This window comes from Gopherus flavomarginatus, chromosome 2 (genome assembly GCF_025201925.1).
Source record: "Gopherus flavomarginatus isolate rGopFla2 chromosome 2, rGopFla2.mat.asm, whole genome shotgun sequence".
Classification (NCBI taxonomy): domain Eukaryota; kingdom Metazoa; phylum Chordata; order Testudines; family Testudinidae; genus Gopherus; species Gopherus flavomarginatus.
This window is the reverse complement of record NC_066618.1, coordinates 84,608,865-84,623,394: the sequence shown is the minus strand read 5'-3', so window position 1 is coordinate 84,623,394 and position 14,530 is coordinate 84,608,865. Positions and strand designations below refer to the sequence as shown.

The 14,530-nt window shown below is 38.9% G+C and overlaps 1 protein-coding gene across 7 annotated transcripts in view; it reads left to right on the top strand.

The window, feature by feature from the left end:
• The window catches only part of ULK4 (unc-51 like kinase 4), a 440,534-nt gene that overhangs the window by 372,692 nt on the left and 53,312 nt on the right, over positions 1–14,530 (top strand). The window lies entirely within an intron of this gene.

The following is a 14,530-nucleotide window of genomic DNA, read 5'->3' as shown; positions in this document are numbered from 1 at the left end:
TCAGATGCCCAACTCCCAATGGGGTCTAAGCCCAAGTAAATCCATTTTACCCTGTGTAAAGCTTATACAAGGTAAACTCATGAATTGTTTGCCCTCTATAACACTGATAGAGAAATATGCACAGTTGTTTGCTCCCCCAGGTATTAATACATACTCTGAGTTAATGAATACGTAAAAAGTGATTTTATTAAAAACAGAAAGTAGGATTTAAGTGGTTCCAAGTAGTAACAGACAGAACAAAGTAAGTCACCAAGCAAAATAAAATAAAATGCGCAAATCTGTGTCTAATCAAACTGAATACAGATAATCTCACCCTCAGAAATGCTTCAGTAAGTTTTTTCCTCAGACTGGACCCCTGCCAGGCCTGGGCACAATTCTTTCCGCTGGTACAGCTCTTGTTCCAGCTCAGGTGGTAGTTGGGGATTCTTCATTATGGCTCCTCTCCCTCCTTTGTTCTCTTCCTCCCCTTTATATATCTTTTGCATAAGGCAGGAATTCTTTGTCCCTCTCTGGGTTCCCACCCCATCCTTCTCAATGGAAAGTCACCAGGTTAAAGATGGATTCCAATTCAGGTGACATGATCACATGTCACTGCAAGATTTCATTACCCACTTGCCAGCACACACGTATACAGGAACACTTACAGGTGAAACACACCCGTCTGCAGAGAATTGTCCTGGTTAATGAGAGTCATCAAGATTCCAAACCACCATTAATGGCCCACCCTTTGCATAATTACAATAGGCCCTTAGAGTTATTTCATATTTCTAGTTTCAGATACAAGAGTGGTACATTTATACAAATAGGATGATCACACTCAGTAGATCATAAGCTTTGTAATGATACCTTACAAGAGACCTTTTGCATGAAGCATATTCCAGTTATATTATATTCACTCATTACCATATTTTTATAAAACCATATAGACCGCAGTGTCAAAATTAGTATTCATATTTTTTAAAAATCCATTTTAATTTCTTTGGAAGAAAATGTCAGCACCTGGACCCGTTTTATTGTCTACATTTAGGACCTCTATAAATGGACTGTTTTTCCTTCAGTTAACCATTTAATTGTTTTTAATAGAAAGCTTTAATTGTTTATATAGGTATTTAGTACCTTGAGTTTAAGAATTATAATAGAAAATTATTTTGAATTCCTTCCAAAAACACTAAACTTGTAATAAAAATTGCTACTCAGAAACGTATAGAGCTTGATTTCATGTCAGATGCCGACTGCTTTGTAGTTGAAGTAAACTTTTATATAGACTATTGATTGTTCATTCTCATCAAGTGGTAGAGGCTACTCCTGGTGGAATGGTTATAACATAGATTATCAGTCAACAGAAATCAGACAAGCTCTTCACCTTAAGTGAAAAGTTACTGACATGTAATGACTTCAGTTCCTCTTGTGCTTCGCCTGTACAGATGGCAATGTTGTTTCTCAGAAGTAGATTAATGATACGCCTGGCAAATCATGATTTGTAACTTTCTTGTAAGTCCCACCATGTTTGTCCTCTTGAAGTCTCTTGAAAGATCCTTTGGCTGGACTCACTGCTAGTCTTGGATAATTACCTTTCCATCTGCTGTACTTGCTATTTACTATAATAAACAAATGTCTGTAATTATTTTAATGAGATTTTAGGATTTCCTCTCGAAGCAGTGAAAGCAGGTTTTATAGATAACGTAACTGACAATATAGTAAATCTTATATTATTTCTGTGAACTTTAAAAATTCCTGTTCTCAAGAGATTATTATTATTATTATTATGTCAAAATTACAGTAATCACCAAACACATTGAAATATTATCAGATCTATTTAAGATTAACTCAGGCCACTTTCAATTATTTATAGTGAATTTTGGAGCCTAGGGAAGAGTTTCTTAGACTTTTTCATAGCTGGTCAAAATATTAATAGAGAGATTATGTGCACCAACTTGCCATCCCATTCAGAGTTGCTTTCACCACCACTACTTTTACGTCTATGGCAGCATAGCATCCCTGTTGCATCCATAACTGCTACTTACGTAGGCAAGGAATATTAGAGAAGTATTAATGTATTCCTGTAATGGCTTCTTTTAATATAGTATATCTGCTGGAAATGAGGAAGAGCTAGTGCCATGCTCTCCTGCAAGTGGTCCATGTACTATAATTTTCGAATCTTTGATTCAGAATAAGCGAATAAAATCATTGCCTTATTGGGCAGACATTGTTTGAGAGAGAAACTCATTTGTGTGACTTTCATTTAATAATATGAACTCATTAATTTTTTTTTCTTCTACACATAGTGCACATACAGTGGACAGAGTTGGGATTTTAGGGGAAAAAATTTTAGACCATTTACAAGAGCTTAGAACAGTGATGGGACTGTGATAGATATTTTCCTTTTTAGGACTGCATTTCTCCATTGAGGTTCAGACTATCTTAATATATTGGATTTTTTCCCCCAAAAAATATATGAAGAGAATAAAAATATCCAGGACAGACTTATTAGTTGAATCTGACAGATTGTATGTACTCTTTAGGAATCCCTTGTTTATGGTTTTATTTTAATATAAATAGAAATTAGGAATGAAAAACAGAAAAATGTACTCCACTCAAGATTGTAAAACTATTTATATTTTTGGCTCTTTGCCACACAGGCTGGCCAGCCTTATTCTGAGATTATTTATTAGTGTTTCCAGAGAAGGATTTGACAGAAACAGAATAAGAAATGTTGGCCTGCCGCAAGGAAATGCAGTGTGTAAGTAGCACTAGTGCAAAATCATAACTGTCATTCTGGTTGCTTCATCTTGGAATAGGCAATATTGGCATTTGGATCTCCAAGATCTTTCTTACGTCCCTTTGTATTATCTGCCAGTGCCATCAGAACTTTCTGCCTTGGGAAAGTGGTCTTGTTTTGCATTCCAGTTCCAAAATCATTTCACCTTGCTTCTTTACAGGATGCTGATAATCTTTTGACTTAGCCCACTCTGCAAAGGTACAGAATACCATACTACAGTCCAGGAAATCATCTACATTGAAACATCTCACCGAAAGTAGAAAAAGTTTTCACTATGGGAGCAAATAATTTTTATTTTGGACTGTTTGCTTTGCTCAAAATTTCTTGGCCTCTCCTTATCTTTAGTCAGGGCACACCTCTCTGCTATCAATTTACCATCTTCCAGTGGCCAGTGCTGCAGTTTTAAGTCATTCCACCGTCACGGGATTCCTTAAAGAACTGAACAATATCTTTCATTGGTTAAAGAAGCTTTAGCAATGTGAGCTGTCAGCTTGGTGGTGAGAAAGGCAGTGTTTGCACCCTTTAACCTAGGGGGAGAATGCTCTTTATTCTGCTTGTCAACAAAAAAAGCTGTAGTGAAAAGAATGAATAAACTGCAGGCTTTAATGGCTGATCCTCCTTTCACTGTATTCCACAGACATTTATTCTATATCCCAATCCTAAATTCCTGCTAAAAGTGGTGTCTGAGTTCCACCTAAATCAGAACTTGAATCTCTTTGTGGTGTTCTTCCCAGCACCTCTTTCTCACCCATCAGAAACTAGATTCCACACCATAGATGACAAAAGGTACTTCAGCTCTTGTTTGTGTAGGACATTTAGCAATCCACCTAGAATTATTGTAGCTTTTCGAGGTCAGTGCCAAAGTATCTTTGAGTGGATTGGGCTTATATTAAGACGTTAATTTTAGGTAGGGTGATCCCCTCATGATCTAAGTGTTTACTCTGCTGGGACTAAGACAGCATCAGTGGCATGCTTTTGCACACTTACAGAACTGTGCAGGACTGCTACCTGGAGTTCTGTACACACATTTACTCAGCACTGTTCTTTTGACTTAGCTTTTATTTTTTATTATTATTGTAGTAGCTCCTGTAGGCCTTGATCAGTCCTCATTGTGCTAGCCGCTGTGTGCACAAACACCAAAAAGACAGCTCTGACACCAGAAAGCTTACAGTCTAAATCAAACTGATGTTTGCTTTACGAGGTCAGTTCTGCCATCGTTGAGTAGAATTCCTCATTCTGCCTCAATGGGAGTTAAACTCGTCACTAGATTCCCACAAGAGTTACTATGTTCAGAACTCCTGGAAGAAGAGAGAACCTCAGTTACTAGGGGAAAGGAATTATTCTTGGTGATATTTTTTCTTTGTATTAGCAGCAAAGAATCCTGTGGCACCTTATAGACTAACAGACGTTCTGGAGCATGAGCTTTCGTGGGTGAATACCCACTTCCTCGGATGCATGTAATGGAAATATCCAGGGGCAGGTATATATATGTGTGCTAGCAAGCAAGCTAGAGATAACGAGGTCAGTTCAATCAGGGAGGATGAGGCCCTGTTCTAGCAGTTGAGGTGTGAAAACCAAGAGAGGAGAAACTGGTTCTGTAATTGGCAAGCCATTCACAGTCTTTGTTCAGTCCTGAGCTGATGGTGTCAAATTTGCAGATGAACTGAAGCTCAGCAGTTTCTCTTTGAAGTCTGGTCCTGAAGTTTTTTTGCTGCAAGATGGCTACCTTAAGGTCTGCAATAGTGTGGCCAGGGAGGTTGAAGTGCTCTCCTACAGGTTTTTGTATATTGCCATTCCTAATGTCTGATTTGTGTCCATTTATCCGTTTCCGTAGAGACTGTCCAGTTTGGCCAATGTACATAGCAGAGGGGCATTGCTGGCATATGATGGCGTATATTACATTGGTGGATGTGCAGGTGAATGAACCAGTGATGGTGTGGCTGATCTGGTTAGGTCCTGTGATGGTGTCGCTGGTGTAGATATGTGGGCAGAGTTGGCATCGAGGTTTGTTGCATGGATTGGTTCCTGAGCAAGAGTTATTATGGTGTGGTGTGCAGTTGCTGGTGAGAATATGTTTCAGGTTGGCAGGTTGTCTGTGGGCAAGGACTAGCCTGCCACCCAAGGCCTGTGAAAGTGTGGGATCATTGTCCAGGATGGGTTGTAGATCCTTGATGATGCATTGGAGGGGATTTAGCTGGGGGCTGTATGTGATGGCCAGTGGAGTCCTGTTGGTTTCTCTCTTGGGTTTGTCTTGCAGTAGGAGGCTTCTGGGTACACGTCTGGCTCTGTTGATCTGTTTCCTTATTTCCTCGTGCGGGTATTGTAGTTTTGAGAATGCTTGGTGGAGATTTTGTAGGTGTTGGTCTCTGTCTGAGGGGTTAGAGCAGATGCGGTTGTACCTCAGTGCTTGGCTGTAGACAATGGATCGTGTGATGTGCCCGGGATGGAAGCTGGAGGCATGAAGGTAGGCATAGCGGTCGGTGGGTTTTCGATATAGGGTGGTGGTAATGTGACCATCACTTATTTGCACCGTGGTGTCAAGAAAGTGGACCTCCCGTGTAGATTGGTCCAGGCTGAGGTTGATGGTGGGGTGGAAGCTGTTGAAATCATGGTGGAATTTTTCCAGAGTCTCCTTCCCATGGGTCCAGATGATGAAGATGTCATCAATGTAGCGTAGATAGAGAAGGGGTGTGAGTGGACGAGAGCTGAGGAAGCGTTGTTCCAGGTCGGCCATGAAGATATTGGCATATTGTGGGGCCATGCGGGTGCCCATAGCAGTGCCACTGATCTGGAGATATATATTGTCATCAAATTTGAAATAGCTGTGTGTAAGTATAAAGGCACAGAGCTCAGCAGCCAGTTGTGCTGTGGCATCATCAGGGATAGTGTTCCTGACAGCTTGTATTCCATCTGTGTGTGGGATGTTTGTGTAGAGAGCCTCTACATCCATGGTGGCTAGGATGGTGTTTTCTGGGAGGTGACCAATGCATTGTAGTTTCCTCAGGAAATCATTGGTGTCGCGGAGATAGCTGGGAGTGCTGGTGACATAGGGTCTGAGTAGAGAGTCCATATATCCAGATAGTCCTTCAGTGAGAGTGCCAATGCCCGAGATGATGGGGCGTCCAGGATTTCCGGGTTTGTGGATCTTGGGTAGTAGATAGAATAACCCTGGTCGGGGCTCTAGGGGTATGTTGATTTCTTCTGGTGTTAGTGTAGGGAGTGTCCTGAGTAGATGCTGTAGTTTCTTAGTGTATTCCTCAGTGGGATCTGAGGGAAGTGGCCTGTAGAATTTGGTATTGGAGAGTTGTCTGGCTGCCTCCTTTTGATTGTCAGACCTGTTCATGATGACAACGGCACCTCCTTTATCAGCCTCTTTGATGATAATGTCAGGGTGGTTTCTGAGGCTGTGGATGGCATTGCGTTCTGCACGACTTAGGTTGTGAGGCAAGCGATGTTGTTCCACGATTTCTGCCTGTGCACGCCGGCGGAAGCATTCAATGTATAGGTCCAGGCTGTCATTTCGACCCTCAGGAGGAGTCCATGTGGAGTTCTTTTTCTTGTACTGTTGGTGGGAGGGCACCCGTGTATCAGTGCACTGTTCAGTGTTGTCCTGGAAGTATTCTTTGAGTCGGAGACGGCGAAAGTAGGCTTCCAGATCGCCACAGAACTGTATCATGTTGGTGGGGGTGGCAGGGCAGAAAGAGAGTCCCCGAGATAGGACAGACTTTTCTTCTGGGCTGAGTGTGTAGTTGGATAGATTGACGATATTGCTGGGTGGGTTAGGGGTACCACTGTTGTGGCCCCATGTGGCAGGTAGGAGTTTAGACAGCTTACAGTCCTTTTTCCTTTGTAGAGAGGTGAAGTGAGTAATGTAGATCTCCTGTCTTATTCTAGTGAAGTCCGTTTGTATAGAAGTTTGGTTATTAATGAGAGTCTCCAGGTTGGAGAGCTCTTTTCTGATGTTTTCCTGTTTGCTGTATAGGATGCTGATCAGGTGGTTCCTCGGTTTTTTTGATAGAGTATGACATAATGTCTCACTGTGGTCTGTGTAGTATGTAGATAGCAGTGGATTTTTTACCTTTAGTCCATTTGGTATGATGTCCATCCGTTTGCATTTGGAAAGGAAGATGATATCTGTCTGTATTTGTGCAAGTCTCTTCATGAGGTTGATGGATTTCCATTCCATACGGCTAAATGCAGTGCTTTGCATGGTGTCAAGTATCAGAGGGTAGCCGTGTTAGTCTGGATCTGTAAAAGCAGCAAAGAATCCTGTGGCACCTTATAGACTAACAGACGTTCTGGTAACTGACCTCGTTATCTCTAGCTTGCTTGCTAGCACACATATATATACCTGCCCCTGGATATTTCCATTACATGCATCTGAGGAAGTGGGTATTCACCCACGAAAGCTCATGCTCCAGAACGTCTGTTAGTCTATAAGGTGCCACAGGATTCTTTGCTGCTTTTACAGATCCAGACTAACACGGCTACCCTCTGATACTTTCTTTGTATTGACCTTTAAAATGCATAAATTAAATTACTATGGTGGCCCATTTTCTTCCATTGCTTTGAGTAGAAATTTCATCAGAAGAGATGCTTGTTAAGTTGTTAAGATGCTTGTTAAGATGTAGGTTGCTGACGTATATTTGTTCTTACTTTGATCGAAATCAACCAGTTGTTGCTATGCTAAACTTTAAGTGGAGAATGTATTTTTCTGATACCAAGCAAACAATCTTCAGCCTGCATTGTTGTATCCTTTGTCAGTCATACAGAATGCCTTTATTTTATTGAGTGCAGTCTCTAATAGAATTTTCTTCAGTATGATAAAACATTTTCATTTTATATAAATTACTAATACTTTCTTCAACAATGAAAAGCCAGTCACTGCTAAGATGTGTTATGCATATCAGAAACAGGACTTATTACCCAAAATATTGTATAGCAAATACAATAAAAGTATTAATGCCACTTCTTTTCTTTATCCTTTCATCATTGTGTCAAGAAGCTCAGTCTGTTTATAAACTCCAGGCAGACCTTTTGTGTAATAGTTATGGACAGGTTTTGAGAGAATCTCTAGAAATCACAGACATAGAGGCCTTTAACAGTGTGGTGTTGCTTAGCAACCTTAAGCCATTACATTTCCCGGCTCTGTAATAACATGATATACTGCTCTTCCGCCAGTCCCTGGTGAAAATGTAATGGAAATAATCACTTTCTAAAGGTTGTACTCCATGAGTGTTTGGGTGGTAAAAGATTGTTTTTCCATTTCACTGCTGGGTTTTAATCTAGTCTGCAAAGTAAGTTTAGTATTGTCCCTTGAATGCTGAATGTGTTGTGGCTGAAATACATTTTAAGATGATATTTTAAAAAACAGACATAATATTTAGTTTTAAAAGCAGAGATAATATTCCTAACTAATGTTAACAAACAATACTGAATCTCTTACAAACCATCTGTCCTTTTTCTCCACTCAAGAGGCAATGCATTGGGACAAATTCAGCAGTGAAGAAAACTGTGTTTTAATTTGTTAAGAAAACTAATGTTGCCGAGTGTAAGAAGCAGTGTAATGTAATTTATATATTAATTTAGATTTCAGTGGGCTCAATTTCCTATTGCACTACAGTCCCTATATATTGTTCTGATGTTCAGTGTGCCAAGAACTGAGTGAATAATAGAATATTTGTTTGAATTTTTGAACAAATTTGCTTCTGCTGTATTTATCACCCTTCCACATCAGTTCACGTGAACATATGTGTTCTACTAGCACAAATTCTCAATGAAAACGAAGTTTAAGATCCCTTAATCAAATATTGGAAAGTTTATCTTGAATGCACTGTGAGTATTATCAACTGCACCCATAAGAGCCCTCCAGTCAAGGAACAAATAAAATTGTGATTTTTCACCACTTACAACTAAGCAAAACATAGCACTTATTCATTTTTGCCTGTTTTATTTATTTATAATTTTGATAAATTAATTGAATAAAATCCCGAACTGTTCTCAGAATTCTGCAAAGGAGGCAAAATTCTTCAAGTATGAATTGTTTGTTTTTGTATAGATTATTCACTCCGGTCTAAGTGTAACACAGCATTTCTGAAAGTACTTTTCTGGACCTCATTCTTATATCATGTGATATGCACAATCTCAGATTGTGAAATGGAGATTCTAACAGTCACTGGTGCTCTTTTTAAGAATAAGTGAATTTAATGACAACTTGGCTAATTACATTCTGTGTCCCTAAATTCAGCCTGCAATTTCCACTGGATATGTTGTTTTTTGCTTCTTGTCCTAAACTGTTGCATACTGCTGCTGTTTGCTGATAAATATGGTACTATTTCACAGCAGAGGTGGACACATCTTTGTAGTTGATCTGTGTGTATAGTTTATGTAACAGGTTAGGACCAAATTCAGACTGAATTATACCCCCTGCAATCTCACTGATCATAGATTATTAGGATTGGAAGGGACCTCCAGAGATCATCTAGTCCAACCCCCTGCTCAAAGCAGGACCAATCCCCAAATGGCCCCCTCAAGGATTGAACTCACAACCCTGGGTTTAGCAGGCCAATGATCAAACCACTGAGCTATCCATTGCCCCCCCCCATGCTGTTTAGAATGATAGATTATAAAAAATATAACATTACTACTGTTCTTAGCTGTATGTTCTTGTGTCCCCATAGCTTTAGTGAGAAACTCCACATCTATTTTGATACTTTTTATTCATTTATTTAACACAACAGATAATGCTGCATATGTTCTTTCCATATATTATTACCTTTCTCTTCAGTTACCTATCTACAAAGAAAAGTCCTGAATACTAAATATCCATCAACTGTTACCCATCATGTGAAAAAAAACCTATTGTTTGCTTTCGCCTCTTAAAGTCTTTAAACAAAACTGAAATATCATGTCTGTGCCAAAGAAGAACATAAACAATTGTCCACTGTTTTTGGTGAGGTAAACTTGTGTGTGTGTGTTTTTTTGTAAATTCATCTGTGAAACGTGTAAGCAAAGAAATTGAACTGAGATCACTATTGGCCTATTCCAAGCAGGGCAAAAGTGGACACACTTTGAAGTGTTATAATATATTTGTTTCTGCTGGCTGGAAGCTTCAGGCACAACCTACCTCATTTTGACACTCCAATGTTGTGTTCTTACACTGGGAATTTTTCCAGTATTTATTTTTCCTATCTCATGGGATTAAACAGGACAAATACCTAAGGACAAGTCTTGGTCATTAGTGCAGTCCTCAGAATCCTTATCTTTTCCTACCTTGTTACTACTTATACTGTCCAGAAGTTTGTGGCTGATCCCAGAAATCATTCCATTTTGCTTGATTTGAAGTCTTTCCGGGTCCAGGAATGCTACATGTAATGTATTTCTTCTCTTACAAAAGCCTGATTAATTACAAACAGCTCCTTTTTGTAGGCTGGCTCAGGTCTTGAAATATCAAAAACATGTGTCATCCATTTTAATATCCCTTTTTCTTGGCAGCTGCCAGAATCCTCTTTCTATTGTGTGCATCTAGTCAGGCTTTTTCCCCTGACTACGAAAGCTCTAATTCACTTTGCCTGTCATGAAACAGCAATATGTATTTTTAAGTCAGTGTCATGATTTCTGGATGGCTGGAGTTGGCAATACTGACCGGCAATCGTGATCATCCGTGCCTCCATATGCAATATTGTCAACCCCAACCATCCAGAAATCACAAAATATTTTTCTTTGCCTTCTGATTTTTGAGCCATTAAGATACATGTGGGTCACATTTTCAAGCTTGTCTCTGCAAGCCTGAGGACTAGAAACTTACTTTTTCTTTTGAATGAAAGCAAAGATTTTCAGGTAACTTGCTTGGTCTAGGAGCTGGGGCTTTACAAAAAACATGAAATATTGCAAGACTTGTGATAAAATCACATAACCTAGTAACCATGGATATATAAGATCATCATCTTTCACCATAGTTGAGGTGGACTTTCTTGCATGACTAAATCAGATAGATTGGTTAATTTCACATTTTCTGGATTCCTTAAATTCAGATAGGTTTGACCCAAGTAAGGTTTTCCAAGGCTTCCAACCCTTGGTCTGACCTGAGATCCTTCTTTGCCAAAGTTGTTGTTATGCCTGGGACCTCCTTGGTAATTTTAATCAGTATTTTCCATTCTACTTGATCCAAACATTTCACCACAATGACCAGTTTGCTGACTAATTTATTTATTTTAGCTTGTTAAAGTATCAACTGCTTCCTTCATAGAGAACAGAGTACGCTGGTATAGCCACTCCTAGAAACTGCAGAAGCTTTGAAGAAATCAGCCAGGTGAAAAATTTTGATGCATATGTTGAAGAGAGAAACAGAAGCATAGAAACCACCTTCCAAGTGACTTTTTATAAATCCCTTTTACACATCCCTCAAAAAAACCCACTTCTTTCTTTCTACATTGATCCCCTCACTAACAAACTTATTGCATGTGAACTATTCTCCTGTGTATCATATTTGAGTGCAATTGTTGCTTCTTTCAGGAAGGATCCATGTCTTTTTTCTGACTTTTGTGAAGTGCCTTGTACGATATACATTGTAGTAATTATAATATTGTGGTGTTGAACTAAAAGTCTGTTGAAGTTACTTCAAACAAATATCAATTAAGGAAGAGGACGTCGTCATCAATCGGACGGCATCAATCAGACAGCTCAGTGAAGATCTCTGCTCCAAGTGCACCTATGGTCAAGAAAGCAAACAAGATGTTGGGAGGCGTGAAGAATAGGATGGATAAAAATACAGAAAATATTATTTTGGTATTAAATCCCATGATTCATGGTCTAAGTCAAAATCTTAACTATTAGAAATCAGGATGAGAGCTAATGCGTGGGGGGATGGGAGAGGAGCAGATTATCTCACATCTGCCTACTATGGGTTTCTCGTACCCTCCTCTGAAGTTTAAGCTTTGTTGTAACGTGCATTGTTTGCCTGGACTGCTCAAGACCTGAATGCTTGTGTAAGAGGAACTCTTTGACTTGGCTTCTTAAGTACCTTCATGATGTTTCACATCTGATACTCCTTGATGAAACACAGGAGCCTTATCTTATAACAGGCTTATTCAAAGTGATCCACGCTACAAAAGTGAGATCTTGGAAGAGTTGTTGCCATTTTCATAAAGTAATAAAAATACTGTAGTGATAAATAATAATTAATAAAGAGTGTGTAATAAGCATGCCATAAAAACAGATTTTATATTTCCAAGATCACTGCTTTTATAATTTATAGTCAGGTAATGGAGAAAATCCATGGAAATATTCATTTTTAGGAGGGAGTTTATGAGACTTGACATTTTAGTGAAAGGGGTTCACAGGTTGTTAAAATTTGGGAACCACTGTACTAGTAGTATTCATTGGATATAGATATGCCTCTGCATAACACCTGACAAACACAGACATAGCGCCAAATACTTGCCATCTTCTTATTCTGGTGGCACAAAACAACTGGACACCTTGCATTTCCAGTTGATATGGGGGAGTCCCCAGATGGCACAGAACTGACAGAGCAGCCCTAATGTCTGGAGTGCAAACAGGGGAAGGGAGTGTGGCTGGAGAGTCTTAAGCAGAATTTTGAAGGAGGAGAGGTAGGGTGCTTGGCACCAAGCAGTGAAGCATGATAGTAGGCACAAGAGTAGGAGAAAGAGAGAAATGAGAGTATTTGGAAGAGTTTGGGGAGTTAGAGGAACACGAGGAAGAAAAAGATTAGAGCTAAAGACAAGGTAAAATATGCAGATTGAACAACCTGAAGTTTAATGCAGTAAAAGGAAACCAGTGTAGGGATTCAAGGAGGTAGGCAGTGTTGGAATGATAGGAGAAGAAAATTATTTTAGAAATATCAGTAAAATGGCACATTTCATAGGATGAAGAAATATACATCTTTTTTGAGTGTTTTTTTTTTCCTTGGATGCTTCATGCATCTGATGATTATGGGATTCAGAATTCTTAAGTATTCATCAGCAATAAGTGTGTGTTCCTGGAGTTCCCCATGAAAGAAATCCATTTTGATACACCAGTGTCTGGCATTTATACATGTGCCTGTGTATTCAGAATATGGTGGTGCACAAGCTCAAATGAGTCCTTTATTCATATTAGTATTCTGGAAATGAGGTTATGTTTAAAAATAGCATTTATAGGCATTAAGGGTGTGCTTTCAGTAGACTTCTATGGTAATTGACTTTTTTTCAAGTTCAGTGTTTCTGTCCAACGTCTTCAGGGATGAAACCTACACATTTTGAATTATGAAGGCTGTGCTAGTTAAACATGTATAGAAATGCCCAGTGCTGTTGTTTCTTTAAACAATTAAAATGTGGTGTTTTTATGTGAACATCATTATACATTTATAACAAATGTAATTTGTGTGATGATGCAGTCTTCTGTGGGCTGTGAATTACTGTCCTAAATTTCACACAGCAGATGCTTTCTCTGGGATATAATGTCTAGTTGATTTGTTCACATGATGCACCATACAAATATATCTCATAATTTGCATACTAGTTCAGTACTGATTATACAGTTTGCTTTTTTTAGACATTTCAGGGTATGTTTTCAGAACAATGAAGTTGACATACAACTCTTGTTGTTTTCAGGAGCTGACTGCCTAATCTTTTCAATATCAGTAATAATGTACCCCCTCCAGGTGTATATAAAAGACAATCAAGTATAATAGAGTTTCTTATATATTCATCAACAAAACTGTTATTTACCAGTATTAAAAAGTCAGTCCAAATTATTTAAGGTATGTTTTCAACAACAGTACCAAGGTTTTTAGCTGTGCAATGGCAATTATAATACATGGGTATAACACCAAAAAAGGGTCTGTATTCTGTTCCAAACTGCTGTATGATATTAACTACACTATGGATCAAATTCTGACCTCATCTATGCTGGTGTAAATACACAATGTTTCTGTCTAGTTCAGTGGAGTTACTCTGGAATTACACCAACATAAGTGAGATCAAAGTTTGATCCACTGTGTGCAATACTGTACAACAGTTTGGAATATAACTGGATTTATACCAGTGTAATGAAGAATTTATGAACAAGCTTGCCAAGCATATATGGTATAGAATATGTAGGATAGAGGCAGGATGCAAGAGGCTAAACGGGGGTACAAATACAGCTGCAAGATTTGTACGCTGCAATTGGGTATTGTCCCATTCAGAAAAAATGAGGAAATAAAATCAAAGTAAAATAAACTTCTCTTCATACAAATTTCATGCATCCTTCATGGGTTTTTATTTAACAGGATAGTGCTTCCAATGAAGGATCTATACAGGATACTTTTTCCAATAAGACATGCCAAACCCACAAAAAAAATCACAAAAATTGGTCTTGTTTTTGGCTTAATTGGCTTGTTGCTAGTTTTTGGCTTGTAGCTTGTTGCTTGTTGTAGCTTGCTTTTTTTTTTTTTTTTTTTTTTTTTTTTATCGACTCCTGGCGGCAAGCTGGGGCAAGAGGGGAGAGAGTCAGGGGTGCACAGCGGGCCCGCCACAGTCCCAGACTGCACACCAGGGGGATTTAGTCACATAAAGTGTTGGGGTTCTTAGGGATTGGCTTGTTTTGGCCTTGGTTTGAAATGGGATTAACTTGATTTTTGGCTTATTGTGAAAGTCGAGGTGCTTATTTACTGTGTGAAAGTTGGCAACTGTGTTTCTAATGCTCCAAAGTATAATGTATATTCCCAGTAGGGGGCTCCAAAGCTATAACAGCAAGATTTCATGAAGG